Raw genomic sequence first — 20,306 nt, 5'->3', positions numbered from 1 at the left:
GGGCATCTCCACCTTAGATCCAAAGATAGAGTTAGCCATTTGGCAGCTAGTTGGTATGCAAGTGGAGTGCCTCCAGAGGGTTGTAGAATCAGCCAACTCCATCTTGGGCATTAGCCTCGCCACCATTGAGGACATCTTCGAAAGACTGTGCATCAAGATGGCATCACTCATTAAGAACCCTCACCAACTAGACATGCTCTCTTCCCAATACTACCATCAGGGAGGAGTTACATGACCCAGAAGACATTCACTCAATGTTTCAGGATCAGTACCTTCCCCTCCACCATCAGATTTTTGAACTGTCCAGCGACCCAGGAACACTGCCTCACTATTTTGCTTTTTTTTTGCACTACTTATTTATTTAAGATTGCAACCCAATAGTAATTTTTTATGTGGACACAAAATATTATTGTATGAAATAACATTGTACTGTTGACACAAACTATCAAACATCATGACATATGTCGGTGATAATAAGCCTGATTCTGATTTGGAGGGCTAGGATTTTCAATCTTTCGTGGAACATAATATAAAAAGAAACTAAAAAGCACTTGTAGAGAACGGATTTTGATTCATGATGTCAATAAGCTTCCTTTGTAACCAAGGTTCTTGTTCCAATGGAGAAGTTGTTGTTATACCATTTGAGCAGTTCATGCTGATTAATACCATTGAACTAACGTGACAGTTAATTTTGTTGATGCATGTCAGTTTCCTGACCATTGTACATCAGGCAATTGGATTGTACTGTTTGAGTAAATACCCCTACAGAGAATCAGCCTACATAAATGGATAGTAGTTACAACCCAGCATCATGGGCTGCAAAAGCATAAAGTCCAGTGTTTGTGTGCACCTTGACTGTTGCTTGGATAATGCTCATGCTATCAATCAAAGGACAGTGAATTAAGCTGTGTAAAGGAGACAAAAGAATTAAAGTAGGCCATTCAGCTACTCACACCATGTACAAGCTCCATACAGGCAGTGGCTGGAATTGAACCCAGGCCGTTTGTGTTGTAAAATGTGGTGCTAACCACTACAATATTATGCCTGAGGAATCCTGACAACATTTCCGTAAAATATACAGTGTAGTTTTGTTTCAGCAAAGATAGCATTGGAGAGGCATGCCTGACCAAGAAATACTACCATCTCACACATTTATTTTGTGCCAAGTAATATCCAATGATTCCCATAATACCAAAATATCATTATCTGCCTTGAATATGGTCAGTTTCAGGGCATCTTGGTAGATGATTTTGGGTGAAGAAATTTCTTCTTAAGGGCATTCTCAATGACTGATGGCTCATTCATAGTTGCTGAGAGAGTCAATGCTGTCATTGCTGCATAAGTTCTGACCCAATTGAACAACTTGGCCAGAAGAAATCCCTTGTCCCCCGCAGATCTCAACCCCTGGAGCAGTGTGGCCCCAAAAGAAGGCCTGTAACTGGCTAATTATAAAGGTTCATTCTGTTGCCTGGCAAGGAACATTCATGTGTTGAGGATGAAAGCTGTAACACATGCCCACTCCAAGTACTTAGACACTGGCGGAAGCCAAGGTGACTGAAAATTCCTAGATATGGTCTTCCTGCTCCTGTGGGTCTATGGAGAAGATGACAAGAACACAAGAAAATAGAAGCAGGACTGAACAATCCGGCCTCTCAAGCCTGCCCTCTCTTTCAACATGATCATGAGTGAACCATCCCGACCAGGACTCTCCTCTTCTCAGTTCTATAAGGTCTTCTCTGATAGAAAGGAGGGTATCACCGTCTTTGCCAATGCAGCTGTGATCAACTAACTGTGATGTGTCACAATTGGTTCTAATGTCAAGAAGATGAGATTAAGAACGTCCTTGATTTCTGCTGTAAGATTCAACTACCTTTCTGAGGTCTATAAGGTTGATGATCTCTGTCACAGCTAACAGTGGACATGTAGCTCACAATATTTATTATCTTCAGGGAAGTGCAAGGTTCCAAAAATCTTGGGTGCTGAACTCTTAAGTCTCCTGTAACATGATTCTCATTGGTTTCTTGAGAATTCTCTGTTGCATGTCCATTTCATCCAGGGAAAGGAGTGGTAACTCCATCATAAATCAATTTTGGTTGTATCAGAACATCTTCAGTGTGAGCAGTTAGACTGTAAACAATGTAGAGGGTGTGATACAGAAAGAGTGGAGTACAGTAGCGATTGACTCTTTAAATAACGTTCTGATTCTTCAGTGTTAGTAAGCGTTAGGTGTTCTGCACGAGAACAGCAATATTCAGATTAATATCATTGAAAATCTTGTTGACAGAAAACGTTGGATATTGCAATTCTTAGGGAGAATTTAATGCAGGAAAAACTTTGCAATATCTCATCATAAAATGAAGACATAATGTTGCTATAGATATTAACGCACCCAGAAACAAGAGCAAAATTACTTCACTCTGCCATAATATGATGCTTGATAGCACAATATTTTTCTTGCAGTTACACGGACAAATTTCTAACATATGAAAAAAACTCCAGATTTTTACACAATAGACTGCATTTGTTACCATTTTTTGTCTACTTTTCCACAAGATATCCAAGAAGAGTATAAATTTAAGCATTATGTTTGTATTAAAGTGAAGGAGTAGGTAGCATTTGTTAATACAGAAGCTGCCTGGCAGACTGAACTGCCTGTAGGAATATTGTCATTTGTCTGTTCTAAACACAAGTGGAGTAGGTGTGAGGTTGGGGAATGTTGTCAGATTACGTCTGTAAACACTCCGGTTTCACTGAGTTGGGATAACATTCGCATGCCTTGGAGTGCTCCCAGTGTACTGAGACAGAGACCTCACAGGAAAGACCCCACAGCTTCCAATAGATGCAGACACAGACAATTGTCTGGTATGTGTACACTAATTGGAGCTGGCAGCCTGAATATCTATGGGTTTGGTGCACAAGGGCAGGCCTGACGATGCATAAGGAGGCACAGTGTGGCTGGGTTGTGGGGGAGGAGTGACAATTGGGGGGGGCGGTCGTGGGGGAAGTTGTTCCTCAATTACCCAGTGAGGTGGCAGGAGTAACACTGACACTGGGTAAGCTGAGAGCTGGGAAACAACAGGTGACAGACTTAGCTCTAATTGTTGACCCAGAGTTCTAGTGAACTTCAGAAATGTGAAGCTTTGAGATATGGAGGTGAGAGCAGTAATGTGTCTTTGGTTACTAGTCTACAACAGATGCGGAAAAACCACCTATCTCTGCCGTTCGAAACCGGTACATTCACAGTCTTCTTCCTTGTCCTCTCAGAAATGTAAAAGTTCAGTCACATTTTTAGCACAATTATTTTGTGCCTATTTACACAGGTTGGAAATGTGTGAAATGGTAAACAGAAACACAAGACGATACTAGAAATTAACCAATACTTGAGAGCGGCAAACATAGCATCACCTGTATCTTTTTCCAATGTGTTTAGCAGTAGGGCAGCAGTACTAACTGTTCATAGGTGGCAGCAATCTGCTTCGGGTTGCTTTCTGTGGAAGAAAGGTAAGTGAAAGCAAGGAACCTAGTACTGGGATTTACTGAAATATTACCAATTATGAGACCCAGAACAAATCCAGAGTTCTTGTAGGGTAATTGGGAGAAATGTTCATAATTCACAATCACCAAAATTGAGTTGGAGTTTTGCTTTAAGAGGCTGGTCTGATGTGATGACGTTGGTATCAAAGGATTTTAGCGTGCTTTGGTGTGTAGGTTTTGAAGTTCAATAAACAGTGTTATGGCTTTTCTGAAACATAAAATGTCTCACTTCATATTATTTGTGAAGACCTACATTAGTGGCCCTAATGTTCTAGGACAATTCCAGAGTTATTGAACATCTCAGCCAACATAGTTGCTTTGAAACTGCCAGAGTTTTGGGAGAAAAATGTCATTGCTTAGTTTATACAAGCATAGGCCCAGTTCACGCTGCAAGAAATCACCACCAATGGCACCAAATTCTACTCAGTGGTAGCGTCACTCAGCAGTTCCACGGCTGCAAGAGTGGTGAGTCTGCCACCCACCTGAACACAGTAAATATCGATCACTGAAAACTCATGTTTTACAGATTTCTGGACTAACCGAGTCTGTGCCCATTTGGTGGGATTACCAATGTCTGAACGTGAAGACCACCCCTGATCCCACACATCCAGCACTTTTCGGCATGTTTAGTTTTCCTGCCAAAGGGTTTCAGCCCGAAACAACTGTACTTTTTTCTATAGATGCGAGACAAGCTTTTCACTGTATCTTGGTACATGTGACAATAAACGAACACCAGTGCTAACACCAAAATCTCATGGATAGAGATTGGTTCACCCATCTGCAAACATAACTGGCTTCTGACTCAGTGGTGTTGAAAGCAGTGATAAACCAAAGTAGAAGAGTTTTATGTGCATTGCTGTGTATCTTAGTATTTCTCAACATATTTGCTGTATGACCTCAATTTTGCCTTGTTTTACAATCTCCCTGAATATATTTTTCCTAGCTAAGATATATTTAATCCAGCCATAAAAAAGCAGAGATACATGCTGCAGTGTTGATGCCACCTTACCGTGACTATGAGGACAGTCGGTGCTATGACTACCCTTCTGCTGTGCCTCATGCTGGGAGTCAGCGTCCCTGTGGAAGACTGCTCCCTGGGCGAGGGCAGGCGGCCAGTCATCTCATGCCAAAGAAAGATTTACTCCTTTACTTTTCCCAGTGGAAAAATTTCCTTGTAATTTAGACATAGAAAATAGATTGTCTTCTGATCAGATAATGTCAAACAGAACCTATACCTAACATGGAAACAATTATAAGTGAAAGCATGGGTTGATTTTTTTCAACTAGTAAGTTTCTGAAAGAATTCTAATGTACTTGCACATCTCTTTGGTATTGCCCAAAGTGATTCAGAGGATATGTTGACAAAAGAGATTCTGCAGATGCAGGAAATCTGGGGCAACACACACAAAATAACTTATCAGATCAGGTAGCACTTAGCGATGAAATGGACAGTCAACATTTTGGGCTGAGACCCTTCATCAGGACAGGAAGAAAGAAGAAGGAGAAAAATGGAATCAAAAGAGTGGAGTGAAGGAGAAGAGCACAAGCTGGCAAGTGACAGGTGAATCCAAGTGAGGGGGGAAGATAAGAAGATGAGGGAAGGGAAAAAAGGAATGTTATGAGAAGCTGGGCAGTGATAGGTAGAAGAGACAAAGGGGGCAGAAAAAAAAGAAACGTTGACACAGGAAAGGAACAAAGAGAAGGAATGGAAACCAGAGGGTGAAGGTGTAGGTGAATGGCAGGTCATGAGGACAGCGGAGGAGAAGAAAAGTGGTAAACGAGCCAGAGAGAGAAGGGAAAACAGAGGGGAGACACTGCTCTAGGATTGTGCTGGGGGCAGCCTGCAAGTGTTGACAGAATTCCAGCAAGCACACAATTCACAATCCCTAATCCATACATCTTTGTAAGGTGGGTGGAAACAGGAACACCCGGAAGAAACCAACATGGTCACGGTAGAAACTCCTTACAAACTACAGCAGGAATTGAGCCCTGATCAGTGATCACTGGCACTGTAAACCAATTGCAATAACTGCTATACCACCATATCTTACTTCAATGGGAAATAAATTGTACTTACATAGCTCTCTCTATATACAATATAGCAACTCAGAAACTTGACAATAATTTAAACCAAAATGGTAATAAGTGAAAAGAGTAAGTGAAATGGGGGCACTGGAACCCTAAGAAAGCATCTCCAAGTAACTACATGATACCATATACATGTGGATTCAGCTGACTTGCTTATCAGTATATTTGCCAGGCCTGATGTTCTGTAATATAGTCAATCTTTGAAGGGAGTTTTGATCTCAGGTTAAACCCCCAAATACTGCCGCTTACACAAAATCACACTACAATGAAGGATTACATCTAGCATAACTACTTAGTACAGTTTCACTCCTTGTGCACCAGTCACTGGCATACATGCAGCATAAATTTTGCTCTAGGTGGGTCTAACTCCTACAAAATTTGTTTATGGGACTTCATATTGACTCTTCTGCTTAAGTGGCTTTAGGATTATCAAAGATACTCAAGCAATTTTGAGGAAGCCTTCATTTTACTAATCTACCACCAAGTAAATATTTGGAACAGAGGCCTTGTGGCATCTTTCAGCAACAGTATCTAATTTGTCTACTGTTCTGATCCTGAACAATTCAAACGCTTTTCCCCATTGAAATTTCACATCTCTTTTTTATGAGTTTTGTAGCAGGTTCTTTTAGAGTGAGGGTGGAAAATATTTTGAGTTTGCTGAGAAAGATTAAAAAAAATAGGTAAAGTGAGAAATGCGATTTTTGCCAGGACCATCTGTGCGAAGAAGAAGTATGTGTGTGGTCCTTCAGTTCTCTGATCCTGTTTAAAAACTGATTTAAAATCTATTGCTGTTGGCATGTTTGTTCTGTTGCAAATCCATTAATAAATTGCTTGAACTCTTTATTCAGCTTTAAGTTTCTGTAATTCAAGCCTCATGAATTTGATTGGGATTGCTTTCTCCCTATTAAGACCAAAGATCTTCAAAAAAAAACATCTTCAGGCTATTGCTCAGTTCAAAACTATTTCCTGCATTTGGTTTCTTTATTATTGATTTTCTCCCTTTGTTATCACTCTAGGACTGAAATTGGGAATAAATATAAGAGAGCAGTGAAGTACGAAATAAGCTCACCCTCCAAGTGTTACCTGACTAATTACCCACAAGTGTGATGTCAATGAGAGAAGCATTTTCTCAAACCCTCGATAGCCTACTCTTTTATACCACAGAATCTTACAGTGCTACAGCAAACAGAGACGCTTTGGCCCATTGTGGCTGTGCTGGCATTTTAATAGAGCCAGACATTCCTTGCACTTGCCCCTGTGTTCTGTATTTTTATCAAGCAGTTATTTGTTTACCTTTTGAGTGTTACTATCAGATCAGTCTCTGAAAAAATGCTGGCTCAGTACTTTAAGCAATGCCTTTAAAACTACTTTCTCTTGATACTGACCATTCTGTTAATCTGATCTTATTTATCAAAATCATTCAATTTTAAATGTATATCAAATCTTCTAATATCCTGCTGTCTTCTAAGGGAAATAACTCCAACTTACCTAACCTCTCCAGATAACTGCAATTTCTCATTCCCGAAGCCATTCTAGTATGTCTTAAAGGCCTTGAAATTCCACCTAACAAGAGATACCAAGAACTGAATACTGTACATCCTAGCCAAGGCCTAATGCGTCTTTGTTTGATTTCTTTGTTTTTTACTCAGTTCCTCAATAATTAAAACTAGGATTCCATATACTTTGTATAGCTTTCTTAACACAATCTGTCACATTGAAATATTTTTGCATTTACACTCAGTGGCCACTTTATTACCTACACTCGTACATCTGCTCATTAATGCAAATATCTAATCAGACAATCATGTGGTAGCAACTCAGCGCATAAAAGCATGCAGACATGGTCAAGAGGTTCAGCTGTTGTTCTGATCAAACATCAGAATGGGAAGAAATCTGATCTAAGTAGCTTTGACCATGGATAGATTGTTGATGTCAAGTGGGGTTGTTTGAGTATCTCAGAAACTGCTGATCTCCTGGGATTTTCACGCATAACAGTCTCTAGAGTTTACAGAGAACTGTGTGAAAACAAAAAGAAAACATCCAATGATTGGCATTTTGATGGCCTTTCAATATTTCATAAGTTTCAATGAGCTCCCTCCTCATTCTTCTAAATAATATCTATAGGTTGAACTTCCTTTGGTCATTATGGCAAAGTTACACAGAATACTAGTGATCAGCCAGGATCTTATGCCGAGAATTTTTACTAAGCTTGCCTAAAGTGAAACACATGGGCCAAGAAAAACAAAGGTACTAAGATGCCCGAAGTACTTGTTAGCTGTTGAACAAAGTGACCCGAGTCACCAGACTCTTGTTGCATTGTACTAAGATTAGCTTTATTTGTCACATATACTGAGCATTGAAACATACAGTGAAATGCATCATTTGTGTCATGACCAACACAATGTAAGGACATACTGGGGAGAGCCCGCAAGTGTGGCCATGCTTCCAGCGCCACCAGCATAGCATGCCCAAAACCTACTAACCCTAACCTGTATATTTTTGGAATGCAGAAAGAAACTGGAGCTCAATTCTTTGTCTTTGGCCCGCATCCCTCTAACAAAGTTGCCTCTGCCCAGCCTTATCTTTATTTATTTTATTTAGAGCAGTAGCAGGCCTTTCTGACTCAAGGAGCCTGCACCACCCAATTACACCCATGTGACCACTTAACCTACTAACGGAGATCTCATTGGACTTTGGGAGGAAACTGGAACACCAGAAGGAAACCTATGTGGTCATGGGGATAACATACAAACTCCTTACATACAAAGCAGGAATTGAACCCTGAAGTTCCGATTGCTTGGCGCTATAAAGCCTTATTCAAATTGCTATTCCACTGTACCGCCTTACTATTTCAAACAGATTTGGCCTTTTATATATTGGCGAGACCCGACGCAGACTGGGAGACCGCTTTGCTGAACATCTACGCTCTGTCCGCCAGAGAAAGCAGGATCTCCCAGTGGCCACAGATTTTAATTCCACATCCCGTTCCAATTCTGACATGTCTATCCACAGCCTCCTCTACTGTAAAAATGAAGCCACACTCAGGTTGGAGGAACAACACCTTATATTCCGTCTGGGTAGCCTCCAACCTGATGGCATGAACATCGACTTCTCTAACTTCCGCTAGGCCCCACCTCCCCCTCGTACCCCATCTGTTACTTATTTTTATGCACACATTCTTTCTCTCACTCTCCTTTTTCTCCCTCTGTCCCTCTGAATATACCTCTTGCCCATCCTCTGGGTTCCCCCCCCCCCTGTCTTTCTTCCCGGACCTCCTGTCCCATGATCTTCTCGTATCCCCTTTTGCCTGTCACCTGTCCAGCTCTTGGCTGTATCCCTCCCACTCCTGTATTCTCCTATCATTTTGGATCTCCCCCTCCCCCTCCAACTTTCAAATCCCTTACTCACTCTTCCTTCAGTTAGTCCTGACAAAGGGTCTCCGCCTGAAACGTCGACTGCACCTCTTCCTACAGATGCTGCTTGGCCTGCTGCATTCACCAGCAACTTTGATGTGTGTTGCTTGAAGTGCCAATCAGTTGTCTTTGCATCATATTGACAATTGCAAGGCCCTTAATGCTGCTGTGGTTAAGTTCTTTCACCAATTATCATCACTTATAAAATATCTTGTTTCGAAGTTTGTATATGAACATTGGCTCCTCAGTGCTGCAGACGTGAAAACTGAAGTTGCCGGAGTACACTGTGACCATGTCAGCTTCTATGTTGAATGTGCACAATTAGGAATTCTACTGTGCTCTCCTGTGCATATGAAACACTTTCTAAATTGAATGTATGTGCAATGACATCATCCATTATGCAGTGTTTGTCTCACAACATTGCCAGGGGAAAGTGGGTTTAAAATGTTCAAAATGTATCAGTCATTAATCAGTCGTAACCCAGAAACCTAGTCACTACAGTTCTTGCTCTGTAACTTAAAAAATAAACACTATTTCAAACGTAATGTTCTAACTTCTTTTGACTTTTGCATTCCACTGTGGAGTGGAGCGCCTTGGAAATCTACTGTTATCAACTCCAGAGACATTGTTATTTCAGTACTTTGCATCGAATTGCCATGAGTTCTACCATTGCAGTCCTTCTGGGTAAACATTTTAGAGCCATAGAACTGTACAGCCCAGAAATGGATCCTTTGGGACATCACATCCATGTCAAACTTTTTGCAATCTAAATAAGAACATAGACCCACATTGGAAACATACTCTTCAATGCTTTGTCTATTTAAGTGATGGTCTATATGCCATTTCAATAAAGTAATTGTGCCTGATTCCACCATCTCCTCTGGGAGCACATTCCAGATATCAACCTTTCTCTGTTTAAAATACCTACTCTTCAGAGCCCCTTTAAAATCCATTCCTTTCACAATGGCTCTTTGTTCTGATTCCTCTACCAAAGGAAAGAGGTTTTGAAAATCTACTGTATCCATGCCTCTCAATTTTTTATATTACTGCTTATCAAGTCATCCCTCAATTTCAATCTCCTTCACTTCAAGGAAGACAAGCCCAGTTCATTCAATCTCTTCTCATAACTCAAGTCCTCTCATTCAAGCAATATCCTGATGAACTTCCTCTGTACTCTCTCCAGTGTAATCAAATCCTCCCTACAGTGTGGTGAGAACAGCGGACAATATTCCAAGTGTGGCATCACTGCTGTGTAATAACTTCCTAACTCTGATATTTTAATGCTCCAAACTATAAAGCATGCCATATGGCTTCTCCACTATTTTATCCACTTGTGTTGTTACTTGCAGGAAAATATGGACTTGCAACCTTAAATCTCTCTGTTCATCAATATTCCTTCATGCCCTACAATTTATTATATACGTCTTCTCCCTGTTTGACTTCCTAAAATGGATCACCTGTATACTTGTCAGGAATAAGTTCCATCTGCAAAAGTTCTGCCTAACTTTCCAATTGACCGATGTCATATTGTAGCCTAAGACATCTAATCATGCTCAACGCAACATTACCAACTTTAATATCATTCACAGGTTTACTAATCATGCCTCCTCCATTCACATCCACGTCATTCATTTATGTCACAAATAATGGCCCTTGCTCCACTTTCTGTGGTGCACCACTAGTCACAGGCTTTCAATTAGAGAAACATCCTTGCACTACACTCTGCCTCCATTGTCAAGCCAATGCTGGATCCAATTAGCCAGCTTACTTTGAATCCCATGGTCCTTAATCTTTGACATGGCTAACACGAGAGGTCATAGATTTAAGGTGCTTGGAAGTAGGTACAAGAGGGATGTCAGTTTTTCACACAGAGTGGTGAGTGCATGGAATGCAAAGCCAGTGATGGTGGTAGAGGCAGATATAATAGGGTCTTTTAAGAGTCTCTTACATAGGTACACGGAGCTTAGAAAAATAGAGGGCTATGTGGTAGGGAAATTCTAAGCAGTTTCTAGAGTAGATTACATGGTTGGTATAACATTGTGGGCCGAAGGGCCTGTAATGTGCCGTAGATTTCTATGTTCTATGTTTCTAAGTTTCTGGACCAGCCCATCATGTGGGACCTTGTCAAATGACTTACTATAGACCACATTGACAAAGCCAATCACCTTGCCTTCATCAGCTTCCATAGTCAATCATTATCACTGTCCATAGTTACTTCGGCAAAAAAAGCAATTGAATTAGTGAGACATGATTCACAAAGCCTTGCTAACCATGTCCTATCCATCCCTTTTCCAAATTTACATAAATCCTGCTACTTAGAATTCTCTTCATTAATTTCCCTCCCACTGACGTAAGCTGAGCAGCCTATAGTTGCCTAGGTTACCCTGCTACTCCATCTTGACAAAGGGAAAACATTAACTTCTGAGTGGCACCTGAATGGCAGTGAATGTGGCCAAGCACCCTGAAGGAGGATACACATTTGTAGAATATTACCCACCAGCCCCACCCCCTTGTCCTCTGTTGAAGTCGAAAGACCTCTCCACAGTCTGGACTTTACAAAGAAAGGATGCCTTCAATGGCTAAGAATTGTGGAATTCTTTTCAGAATTCAGAATCAGGATAATGTTCAAGATCACTGGCATATGTCGTGAAACTTATTGTTTTGCAGCAGTACATTGCAATACATAAAAAATCTATAAATTACAATAAGAAATATACAAAAACTCTGCCACACGTCCCCTGTCATCGTTGGACACAATGGACAACCACCACTATATATATGATTAAATTAAATGTAGTGCAAAAAGAATCCTATCTGCAGGCTGACAATAAACAGGGAAGACATAAAACAAGTACAGAACTTTTGCTACTTAGGAAGCTGGGTGACATCAGCTGGCAGGTGCGACATGGACATCAAAGGAAGAATAAGGATGGCAAAAGACACTTTTACGAGAATGAAGAGTATACTGACCAATACTAAATTAGGCATGACAACCCGCCTCAGAGTACTGAAATGTTACGTTTATCCAGTTATGTTATATGGCTCGTGGGCACGTGGCCAAGTGGTTAAGGCACTCGACTAGCGATCTGAAGGTCGTGAGTTCGAGCCCCAGCCGAGGCAGTGTGTTGTGTCCTTGAGCAAGGCACTTAATCACACAGTGCTCTGCGACGACACTGGTGCCAAGCTGTATCGGCCCTTGCCCTTCCCTTGGACAACATCGGTGTCGTGGAGAGGGGAGACTTGCAGCACGGGCAACTGCTGGTCTTCCATACAACCTTGCCCAGGCCTGCGCCCTGGAGAGTGAAGACTTTCCAGGCACAGATCCATGGTCTCGCAAGACTAACGGATGCCTTTAACTTATGTGGCTCAGAATGTTGGACAATATCTAGTAACATGACGAAACGAATTGAAGCAACAGAGATGTGGTTTTTGAGGAGGATGCAAGAATATCATGGATGAAACGAATATCTAATGAGGATGTCATGAACAGAGCAAACGCAAAAAAAGAAATAATGTCTGAGATCATGAAAAGGCAATGTAACTTCACTGGACATGTGATTAGGAAAGAGGAGTTAGAATGCACGGTAATTATGGGAAAGATTGAAGGGAAGAAAGCAAGAGGAAGGCAAAGACAAATGATGATGGAGACAGCAGCCAGAGAACTGGAAATGAATACCAATGAATTGATCCACTTGACCCGAAACAGGAGTGTGTGGGCCATGGCAGTCAAAGCTCAAACTGAAAACAGCACCTGATGATGATGGTGATGATGAGTGCAAAAAGAGAACCTTCTGTGGCCAAACTTCCAGATGTGCACTTTATATTCATCAAGGTAAGAGACAGGAACACAAAGTTAGTAAGTCAGCCAACAACAACTCACCTAAGCCAAATCTCTTATTTGGCTGCTAAATCCAGCATTAAGTGGGCCATTGATGCTCTCTACTGAAGGAAAAGAGATTCTCTTTCCTTTCCTTCAATAGAGGGCAGGATGAACTGAGGGCAGGGGTGCAGTTCAGCTAACACTGCAGCGTATGGATGTTCAGAAGATGAGGAACTTCTCCAGGCTTCCCTTCAGAATCATATAGACTGCCACCGTCTGAACGTTGAAAACATAGCTGACCATGAAGAAAGATGAGGAGGTAACAGAGAAGAAAAAGGATACATCATTGGAGGAAAAGGATAGTTCAAAGAGGAAAAGGAGGAAGTTCAAGGTAATTATCATGAGGCACAACAAGTACCAGTAAAAGAGGATAATGGAAACTGTTATAGGAGGGACTCTTCATCTCTCTGGACACGAAGACAGGAATATCCAAATGCCCACCAGGCAGACTCCTCGAACTACTCTGAAGGAATTACAGGGTTTCCCACAATATCGCAGGCATTCATTTTCAGAAATTGAAAATTAAAAATATGCAGATAGTGAAAGTCTGAAACTAAAACAAAAAATGCTGAAAAATCTTAGCAAGTCAAGCAGCATCTGTGGACAGAGGAACTGTCAACATTTTAGATCACAAAGAAGCATTGTGAGATATTTGTGCAGCATTGTCATTAAGTCCAGTAGTTTTCAAGTAGTGAGCCAAAACAAATATTTAATAGTGTGACTTGATCTATACTCAGGAATACAATAGAAGCTAATCATAGCCAATGAGGAGTTCATCTGAGCTGTTATTTTTGTTGTTGTTTGCATCAGTATCTTCAGACATCACCAATCATTTAACACCATATAGATTACAGGTAGAAAATCAGGGAAATTAGTGGAACCAATTCTTTGAAGTTAAGTGCACAATAATATCCTAGATAAAGACTAAATTCAACCCTTTTACTGTTTTTACCTCAACCCATAATGGTGCTTATTATTTTAAGAACCCCTTCTCCTCTATAGCTTTCATCCAGCTGTATTTCCAAAGCCCATCCAGCCTTTATTTTCACAACATATTTCCAATTGTGAGCTGTGAGCATGCTTGGTCAACAGTAGTATATTGTGTTGGTCACTCAAAGGCCAAATACTATCAATCCTGAACTGTTTAACCAAAACATACCGTGAATTTAAGTTTTAGTCATAACTGAGGGTATATCCAAAAGTTGAGGCCTGATAGACAAAGCCCAGGGTCTGAGAGTCTGCAAATCCACTGGGAAAATTGGTTGCCCATTATCTATGAGTCCACCTGTCCACTGGAGGGTGGAGGCCCAGAGGCAGCCTGTTCCGGGGTTGTGAGGAAAGGCGCTTGTTTTGTTGTTGTTCTGATGTGCTTGTTGTTACTTGTTCTGTTCTGCTGAACATTGTGGACATGCTATGTTGGTGCTGGAATGTGTGGCGACACTTGCAGGCTCCCCCAGCACATTATTCTGTTGTATCAGTTGTTAATGCAAATGATGCATTTCACCGTACCTTTGATATTCATGTGATAAATAAATGAATTTGAATCTGAATGTTCAAAGTTCAAAAGTAAAGTTATTATCAAAGTAAATATACTGTGTGTCACCAAGTACAATCCTGATTTGTTTTCTTGCGTGGATACTCAGAAAATCCAAGAACCATTACAGAATCAATGAAAGACTTCACCCAACAGGATAGACGAACAACCAATGTGCAAAAGACTGCGCAAATACAAAAGTGAAAATAAATAAATAAATAAATAAATAAGTATCACGAATAGAGGTGAGGAGTCCTTGAAAGTGATTCCATAGGTTGTGGGAACAGTTCAGTGATGGGACAAGTGAAGATGAACGAAGTTATCCCCACTGGCTCAAGAGCCTGATGGTTGAGGGGTAATAACTGCTCCTGAACCTGGATGTGCGAGTCCTGAGGCTCCTGTACCTTCTTCCTAATGGCATCAGCAAGAAGAGAGCCTGATCTGGATGGTGGGGTTCCTGATGCTGCTCTCCTGTGACAGCTTTTTGTGTAGATGTGCTCAATGGAGGGGAGTGCTTTACCTGTAATAAAATACTGTGACTTGTACACAATATTAAGGAAATATTGCATGGTCAGGTTTGCAGTACTATAAATCAAAGTTCAAAGTAAATTTATGATCAAAGTACATATATGTCACCATATACAACCCTGAGATTCATTTTCTTACAGACATCCATAGTAAATACAAAGAAACACAATAGAATCAATGAAAGACTGTGAAAAACAAGATGGACAAATAACAAGTGTTCAAAAGACAACGAACTGTGCAAATACAAAAAATATGCCGGTGATGTTAAATCTGATTCTGATTCTGAACACGAGATGAAGAATCCTTAAAAGTGAGTCCATAGGTTTTGGGAACAGTTCAGAGTTGGGTGAATGAAGTTGAATGAACCCTCTGGTTCAAGAGCCTGATGTTTGAGAGTAATGACTGTTCCTGAACCTCTTGGTGTGGGTCCTGAAGCTCTTGTACGTCCTTCTTTATGGCAGCAACGAGAAGAGAACATAGCCTGGATGGTTGGGATCCCAGATGATGGATGCTACTTTCCCACAACAGCACTCCATGTAAATGCATTTAATGGTGGGGAGGGCTTTACCCTTGATGGATTTGGCTATATCCATAACTTTTTGTAGACTTTTCCAGTCAAGGGCGTTGGTATGACCATACCAGGCTGTGATGAAACTTGTCAACATACTCTCCATCAGAGATCTATAGAAGTTTGTCAGAGTTTTAAATGTTGTGCCAAATCTACGCAAACTTCAAAGAAGATAAGGGCTCTGCAGTGCTTTCTTTATAATTGCACTTATGTGTAGGACCTACGGCAGGTCTTCTGAAATGGTAACTGTTGTGTCTGTGCACAACCACATACCATTGCTCTAAAAGAAACAGATCCATACATTACAATAACACTGAGCAATTTGAAGTTACTGACCATCTCCATCTCTAATCCTCTGATGAGGACTGGCTCATGAACCTCCAGTGTCCTCCTCCTGAAGTCAATAATCAGCTCCTCGGTCTTGCTAATATTGGGCGAGTGATTGTTGCTGTGGCACCACTCAGGCAGATTTTCAATCTCGCTCCTATATGCTGATCCATCACCACCTTTGATTCACCCGCTGACAGTGATATCTTCAGCAAACTTAAATATAGCATTGGAGCTGTGCTTAGCCTCACAATGGAGCACTATGAGATAAAGTGTGTAAAGCAGGGGGCTAAGCACACAGCCTTGTGGTGCGCCTGAGATGATGGTGATTGTGGAGTAGATGTTGCTTGCAATCTAAACTGACTAGGGTCTGCAAGGGAGGAAATCAAGGATCCAGTTGCACAAGGAAGTATTGAGCCGAGGTCTTGGAGCTTGTTGATTAGTTTTGATGGGATGATAGTATTGAATGTACAGCTGCAGTCAATAAAGTGCATCACTACCCAGATGCTCCTGGGTTGAGTGAACAGCAAATGAAATGGCATGAACATCAATTTCTTGAACTTCCAGTAATGCCCCCCTTCACCATCCCCCTTCTCCATTACCCTCTCTTAACTCATTTCCTTGCCTGCCCATTACCTCCCTCTGGTGCTCCTCCATCTTTTTCATTCTTCTGTGGCCTTCTGTTCTCTCCTATCGGATTGCCCCTTCTCCAGCCCTGTATCTCCTTCACCAATCAACTTCCCAGCTCTTTACTTCACCCCTCCCCCTCCCGATTTCACCTATCACCTTGTGTTTCTCTCTCCCCTCGCACCCCCCTCCCATCTTTTAACTCTACTTCTTATCTTTTTTTTGTCCAGTTCTGCTGAAGGGTCTTGGCCCAAAATGTCAACTATACTCTTTTTCATAGATGCTGCCTGGCCTGCTGTTTTCCTCCAGCATTTTGTGTGTGTCGCTTGGATTTCCAGCATCTGCAGGTTTCCTCTTGCTTCTGCTGTTGACCTGTTATGACAGCAGTCAAATTGAATGGATCCAGGTTGCTTCTCGGGCGGGAGTTGACATGTTTCATTGCCAACCTCTCAAGGTACTGTACTTCATCACAATGGATGTAAGTGCAACTGAACGATGGTCATTGAGGAAGATTACTATATTTTTCTTAGGCACCCATATAATTGAAGCCTACTGGAAGCAGCTTGGTACCTCAGACTGCAGAAACAGGAGGTTAAAGATTTCAGTAAACACTCCTGCCAGTTAATCAGCACCGGTCTTTAGTACTCAGCCAGGTACAATATCTGGGCTGAATGCTTTCTGTGAGTTCACCCTCATGAAAGGTGCTCTCACATCAACCTCAGACACTGAAATCACAGCGTTATTGGGGGCTGCAGGAGTTCGTGAAGGTGCCTCCATGTTTTGATGGTCAAGGCCAACATAAAGGGCATGGAGCTCATCTGAGAGTGAAACCCTGTTGTTACCCATTTCACTTGTTTTCACTTTGCAGGAGATGATAGCTTTCAAGCCCTGCCACAACCATTGAGCATCCTTCGGTGATTCAAGTTTGGTCCGGAATTGCCACTTCACATGTGAGATGTCTTTTGTATTTTACTTGGTCACCAGACCTGTACACTGCTGAATTGACCCTCAGCAGATTGCAGATCTCATGGTTCATCCAGGGCTTCAGGTTGGAGAATACTCTGAATGATTTTATGGTGACACACTTGTCTGCGACTGCTTTAATAAAGTATGTGACAACTGTGACATATTCATTCAGATCCTCTGACGAGTCCCTGAACACAGCCCAGTCCACTAACTCAAAGCAATCCTGTAGCTACTCCTCTGCCTCCTGCAACCACCTCTTTGTTGTCCTTGCCTCTAGAGTCTTTCTCTTTAGCCTCTGGCTGTATGCCTCCTATGGAGGAGAGCCAGATGATCGGATTCCCTGAAATGCAGTCTAGGGATGGAACAGTAGGCATCCCTAATTGTAGTATAACAATGGTCGAGGGTGTTGGGATCCCTTGTGCTGCAAGTGATGTGTTGATAATAATTGAGCAGAGATTTCTTCAAACAAGCTTGATTGAAGTTGTCAGCAATGATTTGAAAGGCATTAGGGTAGGCTGTTTCTTGCTGGATGATCGTGGCTTTTGTACATCATGTGCCTGCTTAATGTCGGCCTTTGGAAGTAGTAAAGTCTGTTCTGGACCATAGAGGAGAACAGTCAGCACTTAATCATGAGATGTTCCAGGTCAGGGGAATAAGAATGTGATGATACCTCTATGTCTGACCACAATGAAGAATTTATCATGAAACACAGACCCACTATTTAACTTCTCTGAATCAGCAATCCAGTCCATTCAGTGTATCAAGAAACCCTTAGGTCTTACTGACATATCCACCATGTCTATAGTGAGCCATGTGTTCATGAAGCACAGAACACAGAAATCCTTGATTTCCTTCCAATACAGCAATCTTGTCCTTAGGCCACAATCCTGTTCTCCAGCGACTCTACATTTGCTAATAAGATACTTGGTGGAGGGTGTTTACGTACTCTGATGTTTCCATCTGGCTTGGAATATTCCCCTCCTCATTCTCTCCCAGTCATGGCAATGATCCTTCATCTGATTAAAGGTGCCATGTATGTATTCCTGTGAATTAAGTGCATAGTGCCCTTCAGAAGATCGTGAAATTTCTAGTTCATTAAGACAGTTCAAAAGTGTGTTACTTAAAGGTAAATTACAGGCTGCGGATTGCAGACAGAGTAGTTCAGAAGAAATGTATTTAGAAGTTTTTTAAGCTGCCCACAAAGTGTCACTACCTCACAATTTCTTCAAGTAGTAAACTGCAAATACTCAAAATGCCCTCCTCAAAAACAAGATGAGGAAACAGATTGATTTGTCATTGACCTTAGTTGCTGTTCCCACTTTGTACAAAATGACTGCCACACTTGCCACATTATCAGAAGTGACTTCAGGACTAATTTATTGGACATTAATAGTTTAAAACAATAGCACACAGTGCTATTTAAATGTAACTTCTTTGTTTCTTTCTCTGGTAACTCATCATGTACTCTACCCTGTTATGCACTGGACCTATCAGCCAGCAGTTTAGTATAATTTATATTTTCATTCGTGAGGCTAACCAAAGCTAGCTTGCAATTTCATCACCCATGATGTAGTGGCTCTGCCTCACTTGTAGAAATATAAATCATAGTAGATGGTTGGCCACAAGATATCCCTTATATTTACTGAAAGCATTTTGATATTTCCTGCACATGAAGAACATTATAAAATGGCAAGTTGGTATTGAAATGCTTAGAAACTCGAGTGACCTCCACAGCTCATTTTAAACGATTCTCCAGTTTCAAGCAAATGCTGTAACTTACATATATAAAACCAAGAATGAATAAAAACACTTGTCAGTTTTACTACCAGTCACTGAAGTTCTTCCTTCAATGAATGAACATTGCCAACAGAAATATACTAAAATTTGCAAGCAGCAGAACCCATTAAAAATTATGGCAATCACCAGGACCACAACTCTGATGGTCAGGCAAGGAGCAAGCCCACAGTGATGTTAATGGCTTGTGGCGTTTTTCATGGCTGAGCAATGCAGGTGCTACAAGCACCTCTGGTGAAAAACAAAGAGTCATAAAAATGTACCAGGTGAAAAGGCGGTGTCTTGTGAGTGGTAAATATCAGTAGGGGCTGCTTTTCTATTGCTATTATGAAGCAATCCTGACTTAGAAGCATTAGTTTGAAAGGAGGAAGGCAGCAGAAAAGAAATTTAGACCAGTTAGCCTGACCTCAGTGGTTGGGAAGATGTTGGAGTTAATTGTTAAAGATGAGATTATGAAGCGCAGGACAAGATAGGACAAAGTCAACATGGTTTCCTCAAGTGAAAATCTTGCTTGATGAACCTGTTGGAAATCTTTGAGGAGATTACACGTAGGATAGATAAAGGGGATGCAGTGGATGTTGTATATTTGGGCTTTCAGAAGGCCTTTGACAAGGTGCCACACATGTGGCTGCTTACCAAGTTAAGAGCCCATGGTATTTCAGGAAAGTTACTGGCATGGTTAGAGCACTGGCTGACTGGCGGGAGGCAGAGAGTGGAAATAAAAGGATCCTTTTCTGGTTGGCTGCCAGTGTTCTGCAGGGGTCAGTGTTGGGACTGCTTCTTTTTATGCTATATCAATGATTTAGATAATGGCTTTGTTGCCAAGTTTGCAGATGATACGAAGATTGGTGGTGGGGTAGGTAGTGCTGGGGAAACAGGTAAACTGCAGAAGGATTAAGACAGATTAGGAGAATGGGCAGGAGAGTGGCAAATGAAAAACAATGTTGGAAAATGCATGGTCATGCACTTTGGTATTAGAAATAAATGTGCAGACTATTTTCAAAGCGGGAAGAAAATCCGAAAATCTGAGATGCAAGTGGACTTGCG

The sequence above is a fragment of the Mobula birostris genome, chromosome 2, assembly GCF_030028105.1.
Source record: "Mobula birostris isolate sMobBir1 chromosome 2, sMobBir1.hap1, whole genome shotgun sequence".
Classification (NCBI taxonomy): Eukaryota; Metazoa; Chordata; class Chondrichthyes; order Myliobatiformes; family Myliobatidae; genus Mobula; species Mobula birostris.
This window is presented reverse-complemented; position numbering follows the sequence as displayed.